At 34.6% G+C, this 20986-nt stretch overlaps 1 pseudogene; it reads left to right on the top strand.

Annotated features, from left to right (window-relative positions):
* The first annotated feature begins 262 nt into the window (after positions 1–262).
* LOC120882610 lies at positions 263–531 on the top strand (annotated as a pseudogene).
* Positions 532–20986: the final 20455 nt, after the last annotated feature.

The following is a 20986-nucleotide window of genomic DNA, read 5'->3' as shown; positions in this document are numbered from 1 at the left end:
ACCAGATGCCATGATCTTAGTTTTCTGAATGTTGAACTTTAAGCCAACTTTGTCACTCTCTTCTTTCACTTTCATCAAGAGGCTTTTTAGTTCCTCTTCACTTTCTGCCATAAGGGTGGTGTCATCTGCATATCTGAGGTTACTGATATTTCTCCTGGCAATCTTGATTCCAGCTTGTGCTTCTTCCAGCCCTGTGTTTCTCATGATGTACTCTGCATATAAGTTACATAAGCAGGGAGCCAGCCCCTACTTCACTGTAACTATGTGTGACCAAATTGCTGTGATCAGAACTGCCATTATGTCAGAAGAAATGCAACACGACTTGGTGGAGTGGGCTACTTAGGTATTGGAAAGATATAATGTAGAGATGACATTGCAGCCTATATTAAGAAGAAGTCTAACAAGAAACACAATCCCACCTGGCACTGAATCGTGAGCTAGAACTTCAGTAGTTACATAACACATTAAGCCAAACACTTCATCTGTTTCTACCTGGGCCAAGTGATCATTCTTCTCTTCAAATCTGGCTAAAAGCACAGACTTCCCCACACAGCCAGTGATTCATTAAAAAATGAGGACTAGAGCCTAAATTCCAAACACCAGACTTAAATCTTCAGCCTTGTCTAAGGCAACACCTCAATCTTTCAAAGCTTTTTGTGTTGCTTTATAGGCATCTCTGTACTAATTTGTTGTGGTTCTAAAACAGTTAATAAAACAACTTACATTTATATATGTGTTCTGTTTCTTTCCTCTCTGCTGAATGTTTTTCCTCTTCAAAGTCCACTCCTTTTAAAAACAAAATAAATACATCTGTTAGAGAAATGTGCATTTTAAAATAAATAAAAATTAAATTGTATTTCTGCTAGTGATGATTTCACTTTTTGTATGTTTGAATAAATATTTCACTTTCATTATTGAAAGATATTTTTACTGGCTGTATTATTCAAGATTGCTGTTATTTTCTTTTAGCACTTTGAAGATACTGCTCCAGTCTTCTGATTCATACTGTATCCAAAACAACAGTCTGTTATAATTCTTATATTTGCTTCTTTCTGCAAAATGTGTTCCCCCCCCTCTTTATCAGTGATTTTAAGCAATTTGATTGTGACTGTCTTGGTGAGATTGTCTTCATTTTATCCCTTGGGGTTTGATTCTTTTAAACCTGTTTTTAACCTTTGTTAAGTAGGACCAGAGAAGCTTTTGGTTTACATCTTATCTTGCCCCTGAAGTGAGCCAATATCCTTTTGAACAGTCTACCTGATACCTCACATATTATAATTTTTCTACTCAGGCTGGTGAGAACACCAATCATTTGTGTTCCACTTAAGCCTAGAGATTTTTCTGCCAGCTTCTTTCAGGTTATTCCTCCCTTGGCTTCACATAGCTTCCTCAGATGAATGTTTTGATAAATACTCAGATGAAGACTCGAGGGTGCAGGGAGGGGGGTTCCTTCTGCAGATCTTCAGAGCTTTCTCTCATTGTAACTCTCCTTCTGCTTTACCCTGCCCTGTGAACTGCATACCCTGATATTCCCAAATTCCAAAGTCCATCTGTTCAACTCACACAGAGGGGCTAACCCTGACTGTCACCACCCTGCGTTCTGGTCTGAAAACTGTACCTAGGTATTACGGTGAATGATCATAGGACTCACTTTGTTTGTTTCCTTTCTTTCAAAGATCATTGCTCTACACATGTGTGATGCAAACAATGGAAAATAAGCTCCAACTAAGCATTTCCACCTAGATAGAACTTTGCATTTCAGGAATGTATTAATATTATTGATGTTAAGTGGGAGATATCTGTATTACTTACTAGAAGAAAGGGTTGTAAGGGTCCAGAGCCATATTAAGGCAAGAAACCTGTGGTGGGTGAAATCTAGGCATTATTAACAGTTGTGTTGCTAACTTTCATCATGAATTTTGTGGAAAATTGTACTTTTCCCCCTATTTTTCAAAATAATTATTTTAAAGGTATTTTAAAGTTTTTTGTTGTTTGTGTGTTTTTTGTTTTTTTAAAACCTATTATTTTTGTTCTCTCTTCTGCTTTGAGGGAAAATGCAAGGTAATCTAAGCTGGTGCAAGAGAGACAAGAAGCCAAGAGAAACTGAAAAGAATCCAAATAACTTTGGGTAAATTTTAGCAGTTTTGTAAAAATACATATAACATTAGTCCTTATATATACATATAATATGGTAACAATTTTAAAGCTATTAAAGTTATAAATTATATATAATTATAATAACTTGAAGAATATGACATAATGTTCTATGGTATTTTTATGGAAGCAGTAAGATGACAGTACGGAAAATACTTCTTGTGACTGTGTTACTTTCCATGAGGCTATTCCTTATTTTGTCTATTAAACTCTGAGTGCACACTGAGTTACTGGTATTTAACTTTTGTATCCCATGTAACACCTAATATATGAAGCACTCAATATTTTTTTTAATTTGGCTGAATGACTTTTACTTTCTCTAAAAGGATTATATTCTCTTGAGTTTTTGTTTAATTCCACAAAACATTTCAATTTCCATTCTTAGGTCTTTGTACTTAATAATGCATCATTAAATACAAAGTATTGCTTTCCACTCAGGAAGCAAGGAGTGGAACAGGGAACAGCTGGACATTCATACAACTCCTGTCCAGCTGCTAAAATTCTCACTATTTTCCTACCTGATCAATGTCTCCTCCTCTTAGAAACCTTCACTAGATCTAAAATATCACTTGTCACATGCTGACACAAGGATCTGCTTTTCTTTGAGAGCTACCTGAGAATATGATATCTTCTTATGTATATATGTTTATACAGTATATAACTTATATTTGTGAGATACACACATACACACACATTTAATTTGTTGTTTGTTTCTCCTAGTAGAATGTAAGCTCCTTGACAGTAGCAACAGTTTTTGATGACCACTTTATCCCCAGGATACAGAAGAGTGAGACACAGAGGAGATATTCAATTAATATTTGTCAAGTGAACGAATAGATGAGGTAAGAAGTTAATGATACACTTCATTACCAGAAGCTTCATCATCAAGACTTTTAGTAATACAGGATACATCTGCTTTCAGTGATAAGGCAGACTAACTCCTCTGAAAAACTGCTTGTTAAAAATCTACAAACCTAGATATGCTGGATAAACATGACCAACAGGTATTTAATTACATATCTGAGCTTTCAGGAAGCTAACGGAAATCACCAGGAGTCACAAAGAATGAAGAGGAAGCTACGAATCAAGTGATATAATGAAGCTGAAACTATGCTCTTTGTCATTTGGGGAATTCTTTGCCTTCCTAGTATCCAAGACACTAGCACCTCCATAAATGGTTAAAGGAGAGGAAGATAAGTCCTTTGCTCCTAGCAAGGAGTGGAACAGAGAAAAGGCAAAGGAGGAACAAGAAAGACCCCAGATCAAGCCAAAATCTTCAACTTCAGTGAAAGGATGAACTAAACAAAGAAACAACCTCCTGTCAAGGTCCAATGATAAGCAAAATTACCTATCCTTGTTTGGGTTCTGGGAAGGAAATTTTAATATGGTTTCACTGAGATTTCACAAATTAATTTCTGCCCTCGGTTATGATATGAGTTCTTGCTTCTGCTACCTACATAGTCTGTAAAACTTCACTTCATAAAATTAAAGACATTCTCAGTTGGTAGTAATTTGGGCCATCTCACAGAAGTAAAATGTACTGCCTTTCTGGAAGAAAGTAACCTCAAAAAAGGACACACCAATTGTCCTTGTATAAAATTCCCTGAACTGCAGCTCCGAACAAGCAAAAGTGAAGAGGGAAGAAAAGGACAAATCTTCATGATCAAGGAATTGAGATATTAAATTATCAGGTAAAGATGATAAAATAAGTATGTGTAAAATGTTTAAAGAAATAAAATGACTGAGAACTTCCTAAAGATGCTTATCACATCTTGGAAACACAACATAAAAATATACAAAATAATATGCTATATTGTTTAGGGATATATAATGTGTGAATAAGAAAATTAAAAAAAAATTATAAGCACTAAATTCAGGATAATGATACCTCTGTGAAGGAAGTAAAGATAGGGAGAAGACAGAGTAATGTAATCTCAGATAATATCTTGACAGGGCATAATTCATATTTTAGAACTAGTATCAAAGGTCAGTAATATTTCCCTGTTAATCAGGCATAATTTTAAAAATATCTGTGATACACTTTTAGAATTGCATTCAGTTATTGGGATATTTAGATCATGGACAAAAATACACAAACTTTTCTAAAAGAGGAGTTTAGAATTGCAAAATGATTGTAGTTATCTTAAAATTTTTACAATTTCTTTCTCAGCTGATTGGACACAGTACTGTTGTTACGAGTCTCAGGTGTCCAAGGCAGTTACCATACTCTCTCCCAGAACCCCAGTCCTCATGCACACCTTCATTTTAGGATCATTAATGACATACAGGTAGAAAAAGGTGGAAAAAGCACAACTGAGTGTCATAATAATGACCCTAGGTAAGATTTAAGGCAACCTAGAATTGGTTAGAATCTGGAAATTAAAATGGTTCTATTAGAGCTACTTTAATATTTCATGCATATTTGACTTGAAGATAGGAAACATTAAATAAGATTTACTGGGTGGCAGATTGGTTAATTTATCAGCTCATATTGGAACCAAGACTGTTAAACACAGCTACACAATAACAACATTGGCAAAGTTTAAAGCATATAGATACCCATCCCTCAGCCCCAGAGAATCTGACTGGATTGGTTTAGGCTAGAGCCTAGGCAATGGTATTTGTTAAAAATTTCCCATATGACTCTAATCTGCAACTAAGAGTTTAGATCCACTTTCTTTGAGCAAAATAGCATGGACAAGGCATGTGTATCTCCATGAAACCCTGAGAATGAAACTGCAGTTTCAAGATCAATATAGCACTCCCAGTGGTCACTGTCAACTGCTCTGATTAGCCTGGAAATGGCCTAAAACCAATTTCTTACCCCTGCCCAAGAACTACAGGAATGCTTTTAGATTGAGGTAAGAGAATTAGGAATATTGGAAGATTCTTATCCCTTTATATTCAGGACCCACACGTTCAGATATGAGTTTAAGCAACCTTATTCCAGATCTCTGCACATTCTGGAATTCAATATGGTTTGTAAAAAACTTTCTTAAAAAGATAATTTTCTGCTATGGAAAATAAAATTGTAAGGTAAAAACTGGGATTGGAAACTGAGATTAAAAAGAGAACAAATGAAAACTATGATAATGTGCTCTACGTATGTGTATATGTGTGTTTACCATCCCTAAATTAAATAAGATATTAATAATAAAAAATAAATTAATAATAAATTAAATCCCAGTGCTACATACCAAAAATGAATAATTATCTACACTATAGATTCAGTGTGTCATTCTGAACCTAAAAAAATGATTGATTTCCTCAAAGTAGGGGTAATAGTGGAGGTGAAGAGATATATAGGTAGGAAAATTAAGGGAGAAGTGTTTGGCTTTGGGGAAAAAAATTCTCAGTTCCGAATAAGACTTTTCTCACAAATTTTATCTTTACAGAAATTAAAAGTAAATACCAAATTCCATAAAATTTAATCCCAGTGTATATGAATTTGCTCAGTTGACAAAATGGAGCAAAAGGCCTAATGAATACAATGATATACAACAGAAATAAGTATAATAAAAGTTATTTTAGGTGAACATGAAAGCTCTTTAACTGATCAAATATAATCCTATGTTTATAGTTTTGCCAAAAAAGGAAAGTGAACATCATGGTATATATCTGATCTATGTTGTGCAATTGTCCTCAGTCATGAAGTTGTGTCTGACTCTTTGTGATGCCACGGACTGTAGTCCACCAGTCTCCTTTGTTCAAGGGTTTCTCCAGGAAAGAATACTGGAATGGGTTGCCATTTCCTCCTCCCAGGGATCTTCCCGACCCAGGGAATGAACCCAAATCTGCACTGGCAGTGGATTCTTTACCACTGAGCCACCTGGGAAGACCCAGACAGCAGTTGCATAAGACTATTTATATTAAACTTAATTAAAATTAAATACAATTTAAAATTCAGTTCATTATCATCATCACTAATCACTATTCCAGTGCTCAGTAGTCTCATGGAGCTCCTGAGTATTGTCTTGGACAGCTCGGATACAGGTCCTTTCCATCATCACAAACTGTCTATTGGATAGCACTAAATAATTCAAAGTCTTTCCATAATAGCATTTAACATGCTATTCATTGTGTTACTTTAAGGCAAAATAAGTCAATTTATTTTTGGTGTTTATGATAATTGCCTAAGTTATTTTCTTCATTTGTATGTCTAGAATCATAATAAGTATTTTTCTGATACAAATGGTGTGAATATTAGACTAAAAGTAGACATTTTAATGTCAAATAGTTATTTCAATTTCAGAAATCCTAGAAGTATGGTGTTTAAGAACCTAATTTTGACAGTAGTCAACTTTTTTAAAAATTAAAATGTCTATTAGCTCCTATTTTTTCTTTTCTCCTATTTCCAAGCCCCTTAATAATTCTTACCAAATGCTTCACTCTTTGATGTCTAACATCTTTTAACAGATGAAGTTTATAGGCCTATTTTAATACTAGTTTCTGAGAGTGCATTCTCAAACAAATTAAATTCCTGTCCATAATAAAAATAATAAATTTATGTATTGAGTGATTATGATGTGACAGACATAGCCACTGAATATGTACTATCCCATTTACTCTTCATGACATTGTAACTATTTTCCTTTACAAATGAGAAAAAATATACTTAGGCTAAATAACTTACATGAGATCATACAGCATGACTCTGAATCTCCTGAATCTAACCATTTTGCTATATAAACACTTTTAAGATAGTTTTGCAATCTATCTATGAAATATAAGCATAAATTCATTGGTTCACTAAGTAAAGTATACCAATTACTACATTTAATTTCATTAATTCACTCAAATGATATTTACTGAGTGCCTACCTCACACTAGGTACTTACTAAACTCTGGATATACAGTTGTGAACAAAAGAGATGAAATCCCTGCCCTCATGGACCTGTAGCAACCAAAGTTTCAAAGGCAAAAAAACTTGATTAGATATGTTCAGTTATCTGCAAAAGAATCAAATAGAGAAATAGGTATCAGCTTCTGAGATCCAAGCATTTCATTATTCCACCACTCAGTCATGCATCAGCAGGGATGAGGATAGAATATGTATGTTATATGGAATGATGAGGACCTGGCATACTGTAATTATTTCAGAGCAAAGTGATTCAAAACTAAGATCACTGAAACCTTAGGTAAAAGAAACAAAATCAAGGACAAAAATCTCATATAAAAGTTAAAAGAAAACACAGGAACCAAAGATTTTAAAATTGCTTATAACTTCTTTTTAGAACTTTAGTTTTGTTCATCTAAATTGATCAAAGTTACTCTGAAGTGACAATGATATACATTTTTTATACATACTTCTAATGTCAGAAAATAGAGACACAATTAAGCTGGCATGAAGACTGAACATATGTTTATTTCAGGATGTAAAATTTTTCTAGGTGACCATAATCTAAGAATTCTAAACAGATAGACTTTAATTTTAGATAATTTGGGAAAGAAGCTAATCATTAGGAGTAATCATTTATTGCAAATATGCATTTCTCTAGTTTTAAGAACAACAACAACAAAAAACATATTCATATAATAGCTGCCAGAATAACTGAATCCTTTTGTCTACTTCAACACGGCAATTCCTGTTGGCTCATTTTGTTGTAAAATATTTTGTAAGTCATGGAAGCAAATCCAGGAAGAAGGCAAGAAATAACACGAAATGTATCACCTTGATTCATATATTTATAAACACTCCTCCTTAGGGAAATGCATTGCTGTAATAAAATACTTTGAAAGACATTACATCTGCAACAGGAATAATTCACAAATACAGTTACACATTTAGGTGGGAAAGACTGTGACATATACTGTAATCTTATATTTTTCTCATCAAATGAAGATCTAAATATTTATGAATGAGGATTTTTGTAGCATCTGCTAGTAAATGTGCACTCTAATACACTCTTATTCCTCAAATTTTGAAGAAAAATATTTTTAAAAACCTTAGGTAACATTTCTGCAGAGTGAGATCAATTTATTGATACATTAGTGTATGAAGCAAAGTAATCATGCATTATTCAAAGAATTTAGCCACATTCTAAGGGACTTATGTCTCCTCTGGGTTTAGATATTAAAAATATGATTTATTTTTAGAGTAGTCTGGAAATAAAATTTAAAAGGGTCAATCTTCATTTTAGTAGCTGGGCAGCAGTAATTTGCAGATATTCATTTGTTCCTAGAAGAATTTATTGATCACATATTTCAACTCAAACACAGCATGACATAATGTGATGAGCACAAAAATGCTGAGGCGTTGTCCCAATCTCCAAAAAACTTTTATTGAACAAAATAGATATAGATAAAAAGCACAGCCATGCAAATGCTATGGGAAGAAATTCTCTAAATTGTGTTATATATTATATAATTATTTTGTATGCATAATTATATATATTATAAATATATAATTAATGTTATACAAAAGAAATCTAACTAGAATTAACAAACATGAAAAATCTTAACATCTTATTAAAAACAGTCCTAATAAAATGTTTCTTAGCAAAGAAAGCAATTTTTAAAATTTAAACATCTAGTTAATATTCTGGGTAAGCTATTTGGTAACTGTATTTTTAAGTTAATGCTCATAATACAAATATATACGGTGCTTACATTTGTCAGATTCTTCAGGAATAACAATTCCCTAACCTTCGCTCTAGACAAAACTAACCTTCATACACTCATATCCACCACTGAATTTTTTGCTTACAACTAGGAACACTTTTCTCTGAAGCAGCCTGAAATGAGTCATTGGCCAGTTAATCAGAAAAGTACAATACAGAAGAAATAACAACAACCAATGAAATAACTAACTAGATAAATAAAACCATATATTTATATTTATAGGTGTATATATATATATGTATATATAGTTTAAAATGTTCATTTAACTGCTGCTGCTGCTAAGTCACTTCAGTCGTGTCCGACTCTGTGTGACCCCAGAGACGGCAGCCCACCAGGCTCCCTCGTCCCTGGGATTCTCCAGGCAAGAACACTGGAGTGGGTTGCCATTTCCTTCTCCAATCAATGCATGAAAGTGAAAAGTAAAAGGGAAGTCGCTCAGTCATGTCCGACCCTCAGCGACCCCATGGACTGCAGCCTTCCAGGCTCCTCCATCCATGTGATTTTCCAGGCAGGAGTACTGGAGTGGGGTGCCACTGCCTTCTCTGTCATTTAACTTAAATATCAATATATTTTAATTTACAACTCTTCATTTATGTAGTGCCAAGACTATTTCTTTGAGTTGGATTTTGTGAATATACGTTCCATAGTCATATGCATCATCTACACATTTTAGTTTTAGCTGTTTTTTAATTAATAAGGTCAAAACCCAAAGACACTTAAGGAGCACTTTGTATAAAAAGTATTTCTAGAATATGATTTTTCCAATTTTTTACAAGTGTCCCTTTCACATATTTTAGCAGCTCACATGTTATCAAGTGTCAGCAAAAGAATCTGACTCAGTTTTTACAGACGAAAATCTATTACAGAACTTGAAATTTTTGTTCATTTTGTTTATACTGAATTAGATTATACAATTAAAACAAGTAAAAATGGCATAACAAACTTGAAGGGATAAAGTATAACTGACTCTTTGATAAGCAAATAACATTCTAAGTTGTAGGAGAGAGCAGACATAGCCATGAGCATTCAGGGTGTCGAGAACATCTGCTAGTATGCATTATGGAGGTATTGAGGACAGTTACTCAATCCAGTGAATCAACACATAAAACTACTTAAGAGATTATTGTATAAAGTATATTATATATATATATAAGCATTTTAAAAGCATTGGTTTTTAATCCTCATGACAACCTGAGAACTCTGTAAGACAGGCATCATTTTCTCATTTTTTACAAATGAAGAAACTGAGTCTCTGTGAGGTGCAATGTTCTACCACAAGCTTTCCAGTTAATAAATACCAAAACTAAAACTGGAACCTTGTTTAAACAGTGCTGTCTCCAATACTGCTTCTACTGTTCTATATAATGATTAATTAGAAATTCTTTAAGGACAAGACCTAGTCTTTTTCATTATAGCATCTCCTGTGTCCATATATGTATGTAGGCTTTAAACAGACAGACCCATGTAATAGATGTATGGGAAACATCAACTTATTCAGACAGCGACTTGTTAAATTGATCCCTGGTCTAACAGAGGATAGTTTGGAGCAAAATAATTAGTTTTGTTTCCTTTTTTTTTTTTAAATCTCCTATTGTACACTTAAAATTTGTTAACAGGATTTTTTTAGGGCTTCCCTTGTAGCTCAGTCAGTAAAGAATTTGTCTACAATACAGGAGACCCAGGTTCAAATCCTGGGTTGGGAAGATCCCCTTGTAGCTCAGTCAGTAAAGAATTTGTCTACAATACAGGAGACCCAGGTTCAAATCCTGGGTTGGGAAGATCCCCTGGAGAAGGGAAATGCTACCCACTTCAGTATTCTGGCCTGGAGAATTCCGTGGACTGTATAGTCCATGGGGTCGCAAAGAGTCCGACACAACTGAGCGACTTTCACTTTCAAAGGTGCTAAGTGAAATAAACCAAACACAGAAAGACCAATAACCGCGTGATTTCATGTATACTGGGCATCTAAACCAGTCAAATTCATAAGATCATAGGCAGGAATGGTGGTTACTAGGGCCTGGGAGAGGGCAGGGGAAAATGAGGAGCTGTTAACAAGGATAAAATTTCAGTTCTGTTTCTTGCTTTTTAAACGTAGAACATTGGATGGAGAATGTTATTTATTGATATTCTCTGCAGTTATCTAAGATTTTGCTATTTTAAATTATTATTATAAGATTTATTGAGTTGCTACTTGTGTAACAAATCATCCCCAAAATCAATGGCTTCTTGCATGTAAAACGATCTTTCAGAAAATAAATTTGGTTTATCCGGGAGATGGTGATGGACAGGGAGGCCTGGCGTGCTGAGATTCATGGGGTCGCAAAGAGTCGGACACAACTCAGCGACTGAACTGAACTGAACTGAACTGATATAATTAAAATGAAATAGTATACAATCTCATTATCTAAAAAAAAAATGCTATTTCTGATATAACTTATTGACTTACTTTGATTTTTTTAATGGAAGCTCAGGTTCTGATTTAAGGATGGTGATCCATAGTTATGAAAGTTATTTAGTCAATGTAAATTGTGCAAAAGCAATATAGTTTTCTGAAAGATCATTCTATTTGAAGGTATCTACTAATGTCAAATAGTAAAAAATAAATATATCACTAATTAACATTTAATTCTGTTGGGGATGACCCAAAGCAAACTGAACATGCAAAACTCAAGGATTTTTTTTATTTTTAGCAAACAGTAGCCAACAAAATATTTTATATGAATAAGGGCGAGCTACTTTCCTTAAACAGTGTAACCAGCTTATTTTGAAGTCAAGCCTCAGAACAAGCTCTAGAAACATTTATTAGCAAAGAGGATAAAATGGTTCATATTACAGCTTATTTTGTAAGCTTAATGAAGTCTCAGCTGTCTGTCATTTTAGGAGCTTGAAACATTCCCCTTATAAGAAATACTGACTCAACACTGGGCAATATCCCAGAAGTAAGACATGGTTACTCTCATGGTCAGTATTAAGCAAATAGAATCTTTCTAAACCAAAGACAGGATACAGGATAGTTTACAAAGGTAGTCTTTGGCAACATCCCTAAGGGTAGAAGCTGCAAACTTTGATGGATTTTTATGTCCTGTTTATTTAAGGGTGGGGAGCAGTTTTATACTATTTTAGCGAATTCATATAAGTTGAAAGCTTTTAGTTTCACTAATTACCATCCGTTTATAACAGGTGCCATGTCAATTTAAAAGCTAGCCACTAATTTAACCAATGAAAACCTACTTCTGACATGAAATACAGTGATTAGCAAAACATCTGGATATGATCAAAGACGAAGATAGTTAATGTGCTTGTAATCATTGCCTCTGAAGTGAGGAGTATGTCCTCTCTGAAAAAGTGATATCTGACTATCACTGGAGTGGAGATTCCTGGTTAGAATGCATAACTGTCGATGTGGCATTATTTTTAAGCAAATTACAATCATCAATAATTTTTTCTATTATTAGGAATTCAGTTTCTAAGAAATGAAAAATAAGAAGGAATAAAGGCAGAAAAAGTAAGCTCATTTACATTAATTTTTTGCTTTTTATATAGTTATATTTTTAACATTGACCTAATGCATTCATTCACAACACTGTTGACTTAACAGTAATATTACTCTGTCTGGGAACAGCTGCATGATATTTGATGGGATACACTGAATGGAGTGGTGAGGGAGGAGGTAGCTGTTATCCAGTGAGCCTAATCTTTGAAGTCATATTCTTCAGATTACTGGGCAATATATGTCTCTGCCACAGCCGTGATAATTTGACTTATTTGAACCACTACTCTTTTAATATTTGTTCAATTTTTATTTGGAGGATAAGTTGACTGGTTTGTGCAAGGGTCAGAAGGAGGGAAAATCTGCCTGTAAAAAAATACTCTGCCTATAAATACTCTGCCTATCAACTCACTAACATCACTCAGATCATTGTTTACCAAGAGAATACAACCAATAAACAACATAGTGATCTTCTCTTGTTACTTTTAAAAGTCCCTTATAGGACATGGAGAAAAAGGAACTCTTGTACACTGTTAGTGGAAATGTAAATTGATACAGCAAGAATGAAGGCTCCTTAAAAAATTAAAAATAGAACTACCCTATGATCAAGCAATCCCACTTCTGAATATACATTCAAAGGAAAGCAAATCACCAAAAGCAGTGATATCTGCACTCTCATGTTCATGGCAGCATAATTCACAATAACAAAGATATGGAAAAAAACTAAGATTCTGTCAAGAGATGAATGAATAAAAAAAATGTGACACACATACACAATGGAATATTATGTAGCCTTTAAACAGAAGGAAATCCTGCCATTTGTGACAATATGGATGAACCAAGGAACATTATGCTAAATGAAATGTTAAACACAGAAAGAGAAATACTGTATGACATAATCTCACTTATATATGGAATCCAAAAAAAAAAAAAAAAAACAAGACAAAAACCAGTGGACTGGTAATCACAGCCTTTGTGATTACCAGAGGCTGAGGAGCTGGGGAAAAAGGGAGGGAGATCTTAATCAGAGGGCAAAAACTCTCAGTTGTAAGATGAGTAAGCTCTAGAGACATAACATATAGTATGGTGACTACAATTAATAATAATATATTTTACACTGGCAATTTGGTCAGACAAGAGACGTTAAGTGCTCTCACTACAGAAAAAAAAATGGTAACTATATGAGGTGATGGATATGTTACTTAGCTTCATTGTGGTAACCATCTCACAATGTATATGTATATCAAAACATTACATTGTATGCCTTAAATACGTATAATTTGTATTTATCAAGCTTTCCTCAAAAAATAAAGATGCTATGAAGTAGGATGAAAGAAAAGAAAAGCCTGCTGTCCCCTTATAGCTAGCTCACCCCAAGTGACTTGCTAAAATAAAATATGCCCTGTAATTCTACTCTGTATACTTGCAAAGAGGAGTTTTGGAAAATAAATTTTCTCCAATTTTTCACATTTTCATTGACATTTTAGATTCTTTTTGTAATATATTTGCCTGCTGAGCACCTGTATGTCTAGCTTAACTCAGTTCATCTCACTCTCCATAATCATATATTTTATATGTATGTGATTTTTTAATCAATCATGGGGCATACAATAATAATAAAATATAGATACATACACATTTTTTCAGAAAAGAAATAATACATTATAATACACTCAGATTTTAGTAGTTATTGAACATTCCTGGGAGTGTTATGAGGGTTTTGTTTTTAATTTAAAATACAACTTACCTGTAGCGGATTCATGTTGATGTATGGCAAAACCAATACAATATTATAAAGTAATTAACCTCCAATTAAAATAAATAAATTTATATTTTAAACTTTTTTTTTTAAAAGGAAAAAAATCAATACTTGCTTTAAAAAATAAAATAAAATAAAATATGACTTTTTAAAGAAATATGGGCTTCCCTAATAACTCGGTTGGTAAAGAATCCGCCTACAATGCATGAAACTCCAGTTCAATTCCTGAGTCAGAAAGATCCACTGGAGAAAGGATAGGCTACCCAACCCAGTATTCTTGGGCTTCCCTGGTGGCTCAGCTGGTAAAGAATCTGCCTGCAATGCAGGAGACCTGGGTTTGATCCCTGGGTTGGGAAGATCCCCAGGAGAAAGGAGAATGGCTATACACTCCAGTATTCTGGCCTGGAGAATTCCATGAATTGTATAGTCCATGGGGTCGCAAAGAGCTGGACACTACTGAGCAGCTTGTAAGGTAAGGAAATGACGTTTTAAATGATTTGGCCTTTCTCCTGAGATTGCAGAAATGTTGTGTATGTCATGGGGTTGAAATTATTAATGTGCATAAATATTCCTTTTCTTCTTTTCTTTGAGGTACAGGAGAGCATTCTGTTTCTCCACCCCTTGAAAGGAGGGGTAGCCATGTGACTATTTCAGTCAATGAGTCATAGGCAGAAGTGATATGTGTCACTTTAGGGCTTGACCATTTAAGTGGTGATACAGGACCCTCCAGGACCGCTCCTTCTCTGACAGGACAGGGAGTGGAGCACATGTGAGCTGGGAGACCCCATCAGTCTAGTCTCTAACTACCTACAATTAACATAGCTCCCCTACAGACCTGAGTGGTACCTTAGCATATGAAAGATATAAACCATTGTTGTTTCAAACTGAAGTTGAAAAAAAACAAAAAAAAAAGCAGCAAAAGCAATAACAAAAAACCAGCATATACCCAAGCTGAACTACCCAGTACTTACCCTTTAATAAAAAAACAGAAAAAAACTTTTTTCTAGGTAGAGAGAAATCATCTAACTATGTAATATTATTTTAAAGATTATTTTCTGTAGCTGAAATAATTTCTCTTTTTTTTTTTTTTTGAAATAATTTCTCAATGAAATCAAAGTGGCTAAATGTTAGCAGAATGCTGGTATTTCACACAGTAATAAACTAGCTCTATATATACACAGCAAGCTGTGGCAATTTAAAGGTTACATCTTCATAGAAATGAGATAGTGCTAGAGTATCAAAAGAAAATGACCACAAATGTTCAAGTCAGTTGTAGGGCACAATAACAGAATTATTATATATCTTCCTGCAGTTGTTTTAGCTGTACCACACTGAGAACTAAATTAAAAATAGTAGCTGAATTACAAAATTTCTTATCAAGATGTAGTATTAGCCACCAAAATGAATATTAAAATTTACATAGTTCACTTATCTTATACCTTTATTTTTACTGGTAAAAGTTATCCTTATTTGTCTGTGCTAAAAGGAATTATACAGAAATATGAAGTTTTATTCTTTTCCCTTAATACATATCATTAGAGAAACATAAATGTGATTTCAAGATCAAACATTAATTACTGCTTAACACAATAAATTATTTTCTCTCTCTCCTACAACCTCCTTTGTGTCTCTATCTTTATACTTCAGAAGCTCTAGGATTCATCTACTCAGACTTCTGCCTTGTGCTCATTCATATCGGACTCTTTGAGACCCCGTGGACTGTAGCCTCCAGGCTTCTCTGTCCATGGGATCTCCCAGGCAAGAATACTGGACTGGGTTATCATTTCCTACTCCAGGGGACCTTTCCAACCCAAGATCGAACCTGTGTCTCCTGCATTGGCAGGCGGATTCTTTACCACTGAGCCACCTGGGAAGCCCATCATCTACTCAGAATACTCTACCAACTTCTGCACCCTTGACTTTTAACTAGCGGAAGTTAATAAAGACCTAAGGAAAAATAAAAAGTGAGTGACTAATACAAATTCCACTCTGTATACTGCTCACTTCAAAACGCTATTATTATAATGTAAGAAGTTAAAATAATATGATACTTTAACCTCTAAATTAAATGAATTTAAGAGTATACTGGGAGTACTATTTTCAAGAGATTATTTGAAATCAAATCTTTGAGCTGGTATAAGAATAATTAAGAAATGGTTTTAGGTTCCAGAGCAATAGTTATCTATATACAAGTTATCAGTCGATTGGCTCCAATTATTTCTTCAGACATCTAAGAAAGACAAACCACAGACATAAAAAGCTCTTGCTCATTTGCATATTCATAATACCTCAGTGAATCACCAGGCCTTGTAATGATGCTGCCTGAATATTAATGCAGAGCCAACAGCTGAGCTGAAGGGCAAAGCAATATATAGAAACAAACTACAATTTCCCTCCAGAATTCACAATTGAACTTCATGGTGGACAGCTTTCAAAAAACATTTTATTGTTATTATTATTTCATTCCTTATTACAAGATTTTTCCTCATATCTTGGAACATCTAAGTCAGATCAGGGCAGGATTACAGTACATTTATTATTATTATTATTTTAATCCAAATTTGATCATGTAATCTTTTATACCATAAATCACAGACTACTCCAGCTTATATGCTAAACATCTAGGCAGTATGCACCCCAAAAAGGAGGCATCCAAGTCATACACTGCAACCAGCTGAAGGTCATTCTATTTTTATATGCTTTTAAACACTTCAAATATAGGAGCAGTTAAAAGTTCCGATAGTTAAGTGCTTTGCCTTCAAGTCTTCTCCCTGTTCTGCCCTTTAATTTCTTGTAAAAACCTCTGTCTCCTGACCCCACCTTTTGTCACAGCTCAAATGGATGTTGCTGCCTTGGCTTCTGCGGAGAGCCACAGCTTGAGGCTTCCGGAAGAAATGCTGCAATTACTTCCATGAGATGCAGCAGAATATTTGTGGAAGAGTATGTAGGAGGAAGATATGTATTTGAGGTTTGCATGTGTGATGTATTTGTAGCATCACCATTACATTTATACATCTGTGATCACAAGACTGTTTATTATAGGATTCTATTTTGCTTGGAGAAGTGGCAGATTAGACAAAACTCTCCCAAGCATTTGCATTTCCTTTTCCTGAAGAAGATGCTGTCTGCCAACAGTGGTTTCAGAAACAAACAGGAGTAGATAAAGCAGTATTTCTTTAAAAACAACCTCAGGTTTAGAAAACAGAGTTCTGCATCTTACTGATTATCATACCACTTTGCTTTATTTATTGTTATTGGGTTTCTATTTCAAATGATAGTAAATAATAACCATATCAATATCTAATGGATATTGATCCTATACTGTATCAATTTTTGCTGCATAACAAACTACCTCTAAAATCAGTTACTTAAAGCCATGAATTATTACTGCTTATGTGCCTGGGGGTTGCTTGAGGTCTGGCTGATCTGGGGATAGCCTCAGCTTGACATTTCTGTTTCAGGCTTTGGCATCTGTATGGCCCTACTTCTCACTGTAGGTCTATGAGTTGTTGGGGGTGACTGGTCCATTTCTCAGTCCTCCTTAAACCTATCTGCACAACAGGTGATAGTCTACTCATAGTGTCAGCAGAGGTACAAGGGTGCAAACAAAATATACAAGGCTTCAAGGCTTAGGATACTATCCAGAACACTCACTACCTCTTTAGTCTATTAGTCAAAGCCAAGCATCAGGAAAATATACATTATCTCTTTAGTGGAAGAGACTGAAAAGTCACATGCCCGAAAGAAGGGTGAAAATTTTGAACTGATAATGCAACATATTACACACACTATGGCCCTGGAGCCTTTTTTAGCATATTATATGCATCATTTCATTTATTCTTCAATGTAGTCCCATATATTATTGCCATCATTTTACAAACAAGAAATTGATATTCAAAGAGGTTAAGTAACTTGTTTAGGACCATTCTGTCAGCAAGTGATAAAGCAATGACTGACGTCTAAGCAGTTCTTAAATGCAATGCAATTTTTCTCAAATGTTCCATCCTGCTGCTGCTGCTGCTAAGTCGCGTCAGTCGTGTCTGACTCTTTGCGACCCCACAGACGGCAGCCCAACAGGCTCCTCTGTCCCTGAGATTCTCCAGGCATGAATACTGGAGTGGGTTGCCATTTCCTTCTCCAATGCATGAAAGTGAAAAGTGAAAGTGAAATCGCTCAGTCGTGTCCAACTCTTAGCGACCCCATGGACTGTAGCCTACCAGGCTCCTCCGTCCATGGGATTCTCCGGGCAAGAGCACTGGAGTGGGTTGCCACTGCCTTCTCTGATGTTCCATCCTACCTGTTTTCAAATCGTATTTCTATATTTAGTACAGAGATTATAAAGATATGGGACATAGTGTTCAGTCATAAATATAATGAAAATGAGAATGGATTAGTTCAGTTCAGTCACTCAATCGTGTCTGACTCTTTGCAACCCCATGGACTGCAGCACACCAGGCTTCCCTGTCCGTCACCAACTCCCAGAGCCTACTCAAACTCATGTCCATTAGATGAGATAAATCTCACTGATATCTTCAGGACATTCCATCCAAATGCAGAAGAATATACCTTCTTCTCAAGTGCACATAGAACATTCTCCAGGATAGACGTCATCCTGAGTCACAAATCAAACCTCAGTAAATTTAAGAAAGTTGAAATCATATCAAGTATCTTCTCTGACCACAATGCTATGAGACTAAGTATCAATTACCAGAAAAAAACTAAGAAACACAAACACATGGAGATTAAACAACACATTTCTAAAGAACCAACAGCTTACTGAAGACATCAAAAGGGAAATAAAATTTTTTTTAGAAACAAATGACAATGAAAACATGACTCAAAACCTATGGGATGCAGCAAAAGCAGTCCTAAGAGGGAATTTTATAGCAATACTACCTCAAGAAACAAGAAAAACATCGACTAGACAGCCTTACTTTACACCTAAAACAACTGGAAAAAGAACAAAAGAAAAACCCCAAAATTAGTAGAAAGAAAGAAATCATAAAGATCCAAGCAGAAATAAATGAAAAAGAAATGAAAGAAACAATAGTAAAGATTAATACAACTAAAAGTGGTTCTTTGAGAAGATAAACAAAACTGACATTTAGCCAGACTCACCAAGAAAAAAAGAGAGAAGAATCAAATCAACAAAATTAGAAATGAAAAAGGAGAGGTTACAACAGACAATGCAGGAACAGGAGTATAAGAGACTATTATGAACAACTATTTGGTAATAAAATGGATAACCTGGAACAAAAGAACAGATTCTTAGAAAAGTTCAATTTTCCAAGACTGAACCAGGAAGAAATAGAAATTATGAACAACCCAATTACAAGCACTGAAATTGAAGCTGTGATCAAACATCTCCCAAAAAACAAAAGCCCAGGACCAGAAGGATTCACAGGAGAATTCTATCAAACATTTAGAGAAGAGCTAATGCCTATCTTTCTAAAACTCTTTTAAAAAACTGTAGAGGAAGGAACACTTCCAAGCTCATTCTATGAGGCCACCATCACCCTGATACCAAAACCAGACAAAGACAACACAAAAAAAGAAAACTACAGGCCAAAAGCAGTGATGAACATAGATGCAAAAATCTTCAACAAAATTTTAGCAAACAGAATTCAGCAACACATCAAAAAGTTCATACACCATGATCAAGTTGGGTTTATTCCAGGAATGCAAGGATTCTTCAATATACGCAGATCAATCAATGTGATATACCAAATTAACAAATTGAAAGATAAAAACCATATGCTAATCCCAATAGATGCAGAAAAAGCCTTTGACAAAATTCAGCACCCATTTATGATTAAAACTCTTCAACAAATGATCATAGAAGGAATCTATCTCAACATAGTAAAAGCCATATATGATAAGCTTACAGCAAACATTATTCTCAATGGTGAGAGACTGAAAGCATTCTCCTTAAGATCAGGAACAAGACAAGGGTATCCACTTTCCCCACTGTTATTCAACATAGTTCTGGAAGTCCTCACTACAGCAATCAGAGAAGAAAAAGAAATAAAAGGATTCCAGATCAGAAAAGAAGTAAAGCTCTCACTGTTTGCAAATGACATGATACTGTACATAGAAAACCCTAAAGATAGTATCAGAATTATCAGTGAATTTAGCAAAGTTGAAGGATACAAAATCAATACACAGGAATCCCTTGCATTTCTATATACTAACAATGAAAAATCAGAAAGAGCAATTAAGGAATCAATCCCATTCACCACTGCAACAAAAATAATTAAATATCTAGGAATAAACTTACCTAAGGAGACAAAAGAACTGTACACAGAAAATTATAGGACATTAATGAAAGAAATCAAAGATGACATAAACAGATGGAGAGATATTCCATGTTCCTGGGTAGGAAGAATCAATATTGTGAAAATGACTATAGTACCAAATGCAATCTACAGATTCAATGTGATCCCTATCAAATTATCAATGTCATTTTTCACAGAACTAGAACAAAAAATTTCACAATCCATATGGAAACACTAAAGATCCTGAACAGCCAAAGCAGTCTTGATAAGGGAGAATGGAGCTGGAGGAATCAACCTTCCTGACTTCACATTATACTACAAAGCTACAGTCATCAAAACAGTATGGTACTGGCACAAAAACAGAAATATGGAACAATATAGAAAGCCCAGAAATAAACCCATGCAACAAAAATATAGGTACCTTATCTTTGACAAAAGAGGCAATATACAATGGGTAAAAGACAGCCTCTTCAATAAATGGTGATAGGAAAACTGGACAGCTATATGTACAAGAATGAAATTAGAACACTGCCTAACACCATACACAAAGATAAACTCAAAATGGATTAAAGACCTAAATGTAAGACCAGAAACTATAAAACTCCTAGAAGAAAAAAATATAGGCAGAATACTCAAAGACATAAATCAAAGCAAGATCCTCTATGACCCACCTCCTAGAATAATGGA

Source organism: Oryx dammah, unplaced genomic scaffold, assembly GCF_014754425.2.
Source record: "Oryx dammah isolate SB20612 unplaced genomic scaffold, SCBI_Odam_1.1 HiC_scaffold_23, whole genome shotgun sequence".
In the NCBI taxonomy this organism is placed as follows: domain Eukaryota; kingdom Metazoa; phylum Chordata; class Mammalia; order Artiodactyla; family Bovidae; genus Oryx; species Oryx dammah.
The sequence above is the reverse complement of the archived record's forward strand: the minus strand, read 5'-3'. Positions and strand labels throughout refer to the sequence as shown.